Source organism: Anopheles arabiensis, chromosome 2, assembly GCF_016920715.1.
Source record: "Anopheles arabiensis isolate DONGOLA chromosome 2, AaraD3, whole genome shotgun sequence".
Lineage (NCBI taxonomy): Eukaryota > Metazoa > Arthropoda > Insecta > Diptera > Culicidae > Anopheles > Anopheles arabiensis.
The window spans coordinates 49,643,567-49,653,963 of record NC_053517.1 but is presented as its reverse complement, the minus strand read 5'-3'; the positions used below and the strand labels follow the sequence as shown (position 1 = coordinate 49,653,963).

The 10,397-nt window shown below is 47.3% G+C and overlaps 1 pseudogene; it reads right to left on the bottom strand.

Annotated features, from left to right (window-relative positions):
• Window positions 1–2,677: 2,677 nt before the first annotated feature.
• LOC120898602 lies at window positions 2,678–9,142 on the bottom strand (annotated as a pseudogene).
• Window positions 9,143–10,397: the final 1,255 nt, after the last annotated feature.

Genomic DNA, 10,397 nt, shown 5'->3' with positions numbered 1-10,397 from the left:
TTTTTTAATGAAATCGGTCAGTGGCTGCCTTAATCAATGGTTCCATTTTTGCCACCTGTCTTAGTTTGATTAACCCACAATTGATAGTAATCCTTTCTTTCATACTTTTGAATTGTGTAGTCTTCGAAATATTTGTTATTGAAAATAATCAGTAGTTACCATAATCAATGAAATGGAACTTGGAACTTGCTTTTGTCTATTTCATTGATCCTGGAAGTTGGCTGGGACGTGGAATTGTTTTCAGTCAATGATTGTGTTTTTATGTGCTTTACAATACATTGATGAATGAAGCAAATTTTAAAGCGAGTATTTTTATAATCAGCCTCTTCTTTGTCCAATGTATAAATCGCGTTAGTTTATCAGTGTTTGATTAGTATTTTTTTTTACTAATAAGAGTTTTGCCTAAGAGTTTTACGAAGTGAATTACCAACATAATAGAGATTTGCGATCTATTACGAAACGTCTAAAATATCGTTTCTACCTTCTAACTAACAGATCATTTAATTAAACTAAAATAATGTGTTTTAAAGGTCTCAGCTAGTTTTGAGTATTTAAAACTATGATGTTTATGATTGACTGGTTTGATTGAATGATAAAATCATTTCCCGAAATGGATTCTTCTTCTGTTTGGCTCAACAACAATTGTCGGTCAAGGCTTGTCTGTACCACTTGTGGGGTTGGCTTTCAGTGTCTTATGTATTACCCCCCATAACAGGATAGGACTGACTCTACGTATGGCGGCACGGTCCATCTGGGGCTTGAACCCATGACGAGAATGTAGTTAAGTCGTACGGGCTGACGACTGTATCACGAGACCGGCTCCCAAAATGAATCAGAGAATACTTATTTCGAAATCCAAATCGGTCTTGGAACATATCAATTAGCAAACCATAATAATAATAAGTATTTAACAACACGAGATGGTCCGTTGATGTATTGAAAGGACGCGCTGGCTCCTACAGTGTCGGACCTAACCTTAGTCAACTGTAAATCTTTGTTTACGGCTTATAGAAGCCATACCATGAGTCCGGGTACTACAAAACAGTTTAATGTTTGATTTTAGAATTTTACTTCATAGAAAAACGACTACAAATTTCTATATCAAATTATTTCATAGGTTGGTTAAACTAAACCATCAATAAATTACATGTTGTAGGTGAGTCTCACGTTGTTATTTCATTTATATCCAGTAGAATATAGTAGATGCAGTAGCACCTTTTTCTCAGAAATTATCATTAAGACTAGCGATCGACGAAGTGCGGCCCGCGAAAAGATTTGCCAGCATTTGAACGTTGGGAAGAAACTATTAGTTTACAACTTACTGAACCTCTTTTCATACCGTCGTACTCTTGCAACTTTCATTATTGCGGACCAATATGGATTGACGGATCAATTATTATAGTCGAGTTGAACTCGAGGTCAAAATTTCCCGTATGTAATACTAACATTATTTCCGCACGACGATGAGATATTCACAATGATGAAAATCGCATACGAAATTTTGTATAGAGAAAATACACCTAGGTCTTTACTGATTTTATGGGTATAACTGAAGTTTTGCATGCGTCAATGCCTTTTGCCAACGTAATATCGTGTCAATTATCTGCAATACAACGATTTAAAAATCATGAAATAGCTCTATGAATTTTTCTCGCGGTAGTATATTTTCTCTGATCCATTAGTTCTCCTTTATTTCATACTAATTATTTGGCTTCAATGTTATCGATTTTAGGAAAAAATTGTCGAATTGGAAAACATCATCCAACATTTAACAAATCCTGATGATTTTGTTTACGAGTACAACGATTGTCAAAGAGCTTTTTCATGAGAAATTAATTATTAGTTATTATTTGTTAGGAATATTGTTTACGGCATGGTGAGGCATGGTACAGCAGTCAGTTCGAACGACTTAACATCATGACCATAGTGGGTTCAAGCCTCATATGAACCGTCCCCCCGTAGCAAGCATTAACTATCCGCCTGGGTGGTACTCAATAAGTCTCGAGAGGCTGTATAGGCTGACATGTCGCAGCGTAGGACGTTACGCAAAATAGAAGAAATTTGCGGCATGGGAAGAGAGGGGGGCATCAATAAAAGATGTTGTCTTTGATCGTGGCTTATCACACTTTTTCGCACTATGTTGCCGATCATTGACTGATGAATTTTTACATTTAGTTGTTAATAATAGGAAGTACTAATTTTGAACCTCACTTGGATGATATAACAACTAACACAACAACATCACAATTCGTGTTGCTTGATATCATTTACCATTTAGTTTGTTTCTCACATTTTATACAATGAGCACTTAAATTAAGTGCAAAAATAAAACAAAAAATGCATTCTTCTGGCCCGCGGCACTTGATCATTTACTGAATTAAAAATTTGGCTCTTTACCTCAAACATTTTATGATCCCTTTATATACCCTATTAATGATTCCATGCTTTTGTAATATATACATATTATTCTGTATAGGATTACAACTAGGCTCGAGATGATGCCAAAATGTGTTGGCACGTCCAGTTAAGACGAGTATATTTGCTCATCCGAGTTCACCAACTGGTTGCTGATAGATAGTTTAGTTTTAATAAGTTCTTTAGACCATAGGTTTTCATAAAATGCTCTTTTTATTATAAATACACCTCCATTTTTTTTATACATTTTCATAATGCTTGATTTCGATTCTTTCACAAACGGTTCATTTGGCTCGTGGTTTCAGTTTGATTTGTGGTTTTTAGTAGACGTGCACACATTTCTTGGGCAAGAAAAACTTGACGGTCTTGGTGACCGACTTGTTGCTCATGTCCGGGTTGACTCCCTTGCGGATCTGCTGCTTGTACAGCTGAGCCACGGAATCGGTAGCGTCACGGCAGTGGACATCGACGTACTTGGGAGCCTTTTCGGTAGCCTTGCATTGCGAAGCGCAAGTTGGGAGCGGACGGCTAGTGAAGCAAATCTTGTCACCCTGCTCGACGTACTGAGCCTGGTATTTCACGGGGCACTCCTTTTCGGTGTATTGCTGCTTCTCAAAGAAGTGCTCACGGTTCGGCTTGCGCTCTTCCGACGAGGACGAGTTGGAATCATCAGATTCATCCGACGACGACGAAGACTCGGACGAGGATGAGTCCGAAAGATCAAAGTCCTTGTAGTAGTAGTTGTAACGCTGACGTCCGGCTTCCTGCTCGCTGATGACGTTGCCGAAGTAGTACTGGGGCTTGACGCAGTGCTGCTGAGCCTTCTGGTGGTACTCGGTGAAGTAGGCCTGAGCTGGCCCACTGCAGTTCATGCCGGTGAGCGCGTACGAAGCGGCAAAGTATTCAGGCTTGCGCATGACGCACTGGTCGGGGGTGATGAAGTCGTCCTCTCCTTCGCCATTGTTGGTACCGCAAAGACCGACGAAGTTGTTGAAGTACGACTGGTCGGCGAAGAAACGGGCACGGTATCCGTCGAACACGATCTTGATGTCGTCATCGCGGAAGCTGATCTCCAGCTCGTTGCCAGGCAGGGCATAGACGCGGATCAGCGGCTGATCGCCACCATCATCATTGGTGTACATTTCGACGGCGTACTTCTCGTGGATCTGCTGGGGCTTGCCATTGATGTAGACCATCGGGAGCTCGTGTCCCTGGGGGATGATATCGATGTTGTAGTCGTTCTGCTTGTACTGGCCAAGGATAGCCTTCAAGAAGAGCTGGTTGTCCTCGCCGTGACGGGCCAGGATGGTGATCTGCTCATCCTCTCCGAAGCCGTTCTTCCAGTTGTATTCGTAGTCCGAGTTCATGAAGTGCGAGTCCTGGGCGTAGAAATAGTAGTCAGGCTTGACGGTGTGCAGCACAACATGCCAGCAGTTGCCAAGCTCATAGTCGTAGGTCTTTCCATCGAAGGTGTTGACGAATTTGTTCGACACAGCGCAAGATGCTGTAGAGGAAAGAAAACAATTATTGGTATCTTTGGAGCGTGTAATAATGATGATGTTCCGCCAGTATACTTACGATGGTAGTTTCCGCGGTAAGCGTAGTTGAACATGCGCTCGTAGTAGTCAAAGTCGGGGTGGACGGAGAAGAAGTAACGGGCGTATTCGCTTTCGATCGGGTAGTTCTGGATAGCGAAGCTACGGTCAGATCCGTAGAAGGAAGCGTTGTAGTAATCAAAGTACGGAGCCAGCTGGAAGTCGATCTGGAACTGGTTGTGCTTGCCCTGGAAGAAGTAGTCCTCGTTCCAGTACGGGAAGGTGAAGTAACGAGCGTAGTCGAAGAACTGGTAGGTCAGGTTCTTTGCATAGTTCGAGACATCCTTGTACTCAAAGTTGAACGAGTACTGATCGAAGTATCCGGCCTGGCGAGTGGCGTTTTGACATGCGGGCAGTTGGAAGTATCCCTGGTCCATCTGCTGTTTGCAGCTCTGGCCAGCCTCGGAGATACGCAGGAAGTGGCGGTAGGGCTCCGACTGGATCAGCTTACCCTTCATCGAGACGTGCGATCCTCCCTGGCACTTCTCACCGTATGCCAGCTCCCAGTTCATGCTTCCGACCTTGTCAAAGTTGAGAACATTGAGGAAGTTGAGCTTAGGCATGTTCGGGTACTGGTTGGTGGCCGAGAAGCACATCTGGAACTGCTTGCCAGAGAACGGAATGAACTCGAAGAAGGCACTGGACGACACGTACGGGCTGAAGGACAGGAACATCAACAGACGCTCCTTCTCGTCGACTGGGCTGTCGGCATAGGCGGTGGTAAACACGAACTCAGCCTTCTGCTGCTTGCCCTCGAACACGATTCCGAAATCGTAGACATTGACATCGCTGTTGCGAATACCGGCACCAGCGTTGCGCATGAACTGCTCCTGTCGGCGCTGGCTTCCGGCGTAGTACACGAAGGGCTGGGCGTAGTTGTACTCGTTGTAGAATCCAGAGTATCCGTGGCGACTCTTCGGGTGTTTCACGTCGGCGGTCTGGAAGTCCTGGTCGTAGTCGGCCTGCTTGTGCTGTAGCACAAACTTGACATTCTTCACGCTGGTGCGCTGAGCATCGTAGTACAGGTTAAACTGATGGTAGTGGTAGGTCTCCGAGGCGAACGGATAGACCAGCGCAGACCAGTAGTCGTGCTGCTCAATGTGCTTCATCAGGTAGGCGTAGTCGATGAAGTCCTTGTCGTACTTGGCCTGGAAGCGCAGAGCAAAGCCGGTCAGCGACTGACCGAACGACTGCTCGAACGACTTGGTGGTTTGGGCGCGATCGTGCAGAATGTGCACGCTCGGCTGCTCGGCCATCGGGCGCAGATCGGCGATGTCCTTGTATCCGGTGTACGGCCACGAGCTCATGTGGAAGAGTAGCACGTCCTTCTTGGGCTCCAGCGGCTGCACGTTCACTTCAAAGTCGTTGTTCTCAAAGTCGAAGCCAAAGTCGAAGCTGAATGGCAGGTATCCCTGGAACTTCTTCTGGTAACCGGCGACATAACGCTGGTGGTCGAAGGGCGTAATGAAGCCAACCTTGGCATCAACCAGGCGAGAGTAGGCCATGTTCACATCAGCGGATCCGTTGAACCAACGGGGCATATGGATAAAGTCGTCGTTCTCCTTCTCGGGGTATCCAGTGGGGGTCTTGAAAATGCTCGGGTAGGTGGTGGCAGAGGCCTCGAACTCGAACTTCATCAGAGTCGGGGTCTTCAGGCTGTAGTGGAATGGCAGACCGGTGGCCAGCGGGAAGGCCATGGTGACAACGTTCTGCTGATAGAACTTGGTCATGTTGTAGGCGAAACCATCCTCGAAGTCCTCGAAGTACTTCTTCACAAGGCTCGGGAACTGCTCAATGGTCTGGTTGTTGAAGGCGAAAAAGCGCTCTCCGTTGAAGATCTGGAACATGAACTGACCCTCCAGCTCCTCAGCCTCCTCGGGATCGATGTTCAGCAGCTTGGCGATGCGGGTGGTGGACCACTTCTGGAACTCCTCCTGGTTCTTGTTTCCGAACTGCTCGTAGTAATCGTTCTGGTACTTGTGGTTCTTGTTGTACTGGCTGAAGTAGTCCTTGAACAGGTGCGGATACTGCTTGTAGTACTTGTAGTAATAGTCGCTAGACTTGTACTCCTGGTGCTTGTTGTAGCTGTCGTACTGCTTGTCGAGCAAATCGAAGAACGTCTCCATGCTCGAGATCAGGTAGTAGAAGGTCGAGAAACGCTTCAGGCCACCCATGTTCTTGCGCAGGTGGAAGAAGAAGCCGCTCGGGACGTAGTGGTCGTCAGCAGCGATCTGGGAGAAGTACATGCGGTACGAGAGCTCAAGCTCCTTGAAGGCAAAATCACGCAGGAAAGTGCCAGAGTACTGCAGGCTAAAGTCACGGGGTTCAGGTGCTTGACAGCGGCCTGTGCGTTCTGGGAGAACTCGTAATCATCATCAAACTCATCAGCCTCGGAAGCGCTCTCCAGAGCGGTCTTGACGGCAGCGCGGACGTACGTGCTCGGGTCGTAGTGGGTCTGCTCAGCCATACGCTGGAGCATGTATACCGGGGGCTTCGTGCGGATCAGCAGGTACACTGCGGCACAACGGACCTCATGGGCATCTCCGGTGTTCTGGTACACCTTGAACAGCACAGAGCGAGCCAGACGCGGGTAGTTCTCGACCAGACGGTCCAGAGCGACAATGAAAGCCAGACGCTGGAAGTGGGTCACTGGGATCTTGCCTTCCAGGTACGGTTCGAAAACGTTCAGGATCTCGGGGTGTCCCAAATGTCCAAGACAGCGGATGTACACCTGCACCTTCACGCTGTCACCAGCCTTGACGGCTTCACGCAGCTGGTGCGCGAACCACGGCACAACCTTGTGAGCCACGATCTTGTAGTCGGCATCAGCCAAACGGCCGAAGCTATACACCGGGTAGTAGTTGTAGGCCGAACGGTTGTTGACCTGGGCACGGTTCAGGAAGTCACAGTAGGAAATGAGAGCGGTGGTGTTCAGGTACTCCTGATGCTGGACAGCGTTAGACGTCACCAGCAGGAAGTACTCGTGCATCACCGTTTCGGTCGGGTAGCGGATGGTCTTGGGCAGAGTAGCGATGACGCTGGCAGCTTCATCACCACGCAGTTTCTTCTCTTCGATCAACTCCTTGATCACCTTGAAGGCAGGCGGGGTACCGGCCTGGGCCAAAGCGTCGCGGAAAGTGTTCCAGGCGTCAACCTTCTTGGCGAACGACTCGCTGTGGTTGCTGCCTTCTTCGCGTTCCTTCTGCGAAACAAACAGCTTCTGGCAAACGTCGTAGATGTCCTGGTAGTGCATGGTGCGCAGAACACGGGCCAAAATGGTGAATTTGTTCAGCGTGTTCGACTTGGGGACCTGGGAGATTTCCTGCAGCTCGTCGGCGATCTCGTAGGCCAGCTTGTAGGCGTAGCGAGAGGCATCGACGTTGTGGGCGTACTGCACGCTGTATCCCTTGTATCCAGTGAAGTAGGGAAGGAAGGGAGTCTGAGGGGCATCCTTCATGCTTTCCGGGATCGGCTGGTAGAACTCCTCGCTGCTCAGCGAGTCGGAGTCGGACTCGGAAGAGCTGTAGAAGTCGTGCTCATCCGACTCCGAAGAGCTGGACGAAGAGCTGCTGGACGAAGAATCATCGGAGCTAGACGAGTCGGACGAGGTGTCGTTTTGCTTACGCAGACGGTACTGGTCGCGCTTGTACGCTTCGTAGTACTGCTTCTCCTTGAAGGCATTCAGATCACGACGGTTGCGGTTTCCACGACGCTCGACTTCCTTAGCCTGCTTCTTGTACTGCTCAGCCGGGCTGATTTTGAAGTTTTCCGCTTCCTCCTCCGAGCTAGAGCTGGACGAGTCCGAAGAGCTGGACGAGTCAGAGTCGGAATCCGAAGACGACGACGACGACGACGACGAAGAGTCATCGGTCTCGTTGGCCGGACGAACGAAGTTGTTCTTATCATGAGCCATGTTGTAGCTGTACACCAGGTCGACGAAGACCTGACGATCGTCAGCTGGGCCTTCGGGGTACTTATCGTAGGGCGTGATTTCATTGAGCGTCATGTTGACCTGAGCGTAGACCATAGCCTTCTGGCTGTTGACCAGCGACGGGCTGACCACAACCTTGTTGACGGTGGACACCGACTGGATGGTATAGTTGTACCAGTTGCCGGTCAGATACATCTGGGTCACTTCCGACTTGGTCATGATGTTACCCATCTGGTTGGTGTTTGGCTTGAAGTCGCTGAACCCGCTGAAGCCAAAGTGGAAGCCCATGCGCTGCTCGCAATGGTCAAAGTTGCGGGACTTGACAACATGGAACACATGCTGGTCCTCCTCGAGCCACTGGGGCTGAGGAACCCATTCCTTGTGGGACTGGAAGTGGAATTCCGGGACTGGGTTGACGTCGTAAAGGGTTTCACATTCGCCGGTCACCGATGGCTCCATGGTCTTGTACACACCGGTGAGGGTGTTGTTCTCCGGGAACTGGTTGAACTCCGACTTGATCACGTACGCTCCCTGAGTGTCCAGCTGCAGCTGGCTGACCCAGCCCTTGAGCATGTTGACCTCGTGGTTGGGGACCGTCTTCTCAACATAGAAGCCCTTGACGGCTCCCCTTGTTGTAGTAGATTCCGAAGGGCTTCGAGCTGAATGGCATCGGCTGCCATTTCAGGTTGAAGCGCGACAGTTCAGTGCGGTATCCACGGGGCAGATACTCGTTGAACGCCGCGTACGTCGGACGGTCAATGTAGGCAACGACGTAGTTGTGATCCTTGGGACGGATCACCAAATAGCCGTGCGTCACAATGCCGGTCCAGTAGTCCTCGAGGTCCGGCAGAGCGGTCATGGTTTTCGTCGTCACGTTGTACACGTACTCCTTGTTCGGTTCCCAGGCACCGAACTCGAAGCCCGTCTTGTTGAACGGGCGAGAGGAGGGGAACTCATACTCGTACGAGTACTGGTACGCCGTACACAACCCCACTGTAAAGCACAAAGCAGCACACTAACCGATTAGTTATATTGCACGGCAGATGAAATCCTTCGAATGGAATAGCCAACGATTGAATGAATAACACTTACCAAGAGTGAGGAGGAGTAACTTCGCAATCATGGTTCGGTTGTTCGCAGTTGCCCGGATGCTTTGAATGCACTCCAAAGCTCGAATGTGCCTTCTGGTGGTCGCAGGATCATCTTTTATACCTCAAATTTGCTGATCTCACGGTCCTGCTATCATCAAATCTTTTCAGCTGCTTCGAATAGTGTAATGACCGCCGTGTTGAACGATGAAATAATTTTTACTGCCCACATGTTTACAGTTCGATTCTTATCAGTGCAGCACAACGTCTTTGCAAAAATTGGCAAAAGGTGAGATTGTGTGGAAACTTCCAAGAGTGTGTTTTTTAATGAAATCGGTCAGTGGCTGCCTTAATCAATGGTTCCATTTTTGCCACCTGTCTTAGTTTGATTAACCCACAATTGATAGTAATCCTTTCTTTCATACTTTTGAATTGTGTAGTCTTCGAAATATTTGTTATTGAAAATAATCAGTAGTTACCATAATCAATGAAATGGAACTTGGAACTTGCTTTTGTCTATTTCATTGATCCTGGAAGTTGGCTGGGACGTGGAATTGTTTTCAGTCAATGATTGTGTTTTTTATGTGCTTTACAATACATTGATGAATGAAGCAAATTTTAAAGCGAGTATTTTTATAATCAGCCTCTTCTTTGTCCAATGTATAAATCGCGTTAGTTTATCAGTGTTTGATTAGTATTTTTTTTTACTAATAAGAGTTTTGCCTAAGAGTTTTACGAAGTGAATTACCAACATAATAGAGATTTGCGATCTATTACGAAACGTCTAAAATATCGTTTCTACCTTCTAACTAACAGATCATTTAATTAAACTAAAATAATGTGTTTTAAAGGTCTCAGCTAGTTTTGAGTATTTAAAACTATGATGTTTATGATTGACTGGTTTGATTGAATGATAAAATCATTTCCCGAAATGGATTCTTCTTCTGTTTGGCTCAACAACAATTGTCGGTCAAGGCTTGTCTGTACCACTTGTGGGGTTGGCTTTCAGTGTCTTATGTATTACCCCCCATAACAGGATAGGACTGACTCTACGTATGGCGGCACGGTCCATCTGGGGCTTGAACCCATGACGAGAATGTAGTTAAGTCGTACGGGCTGACGACTGTATCACGAGACCGGCTCCCAAAATGAATCAGAGAATACTTATTTCGAAATCCAAATCGGTCTTGGAACATATCAATTAGCAAACCATAATAATAATAAGTATTTAACAACACGAGATGGTCCGTTGATGTATTGAAAGGACGCGCTGGCTCCTACAGTGTCGGACCTAACCTTAGTCAACTGTAAATCTTTGTTTACGGCTTATAGAAGCCATACCATGAGTCCGGGTACTACAAAACAGTT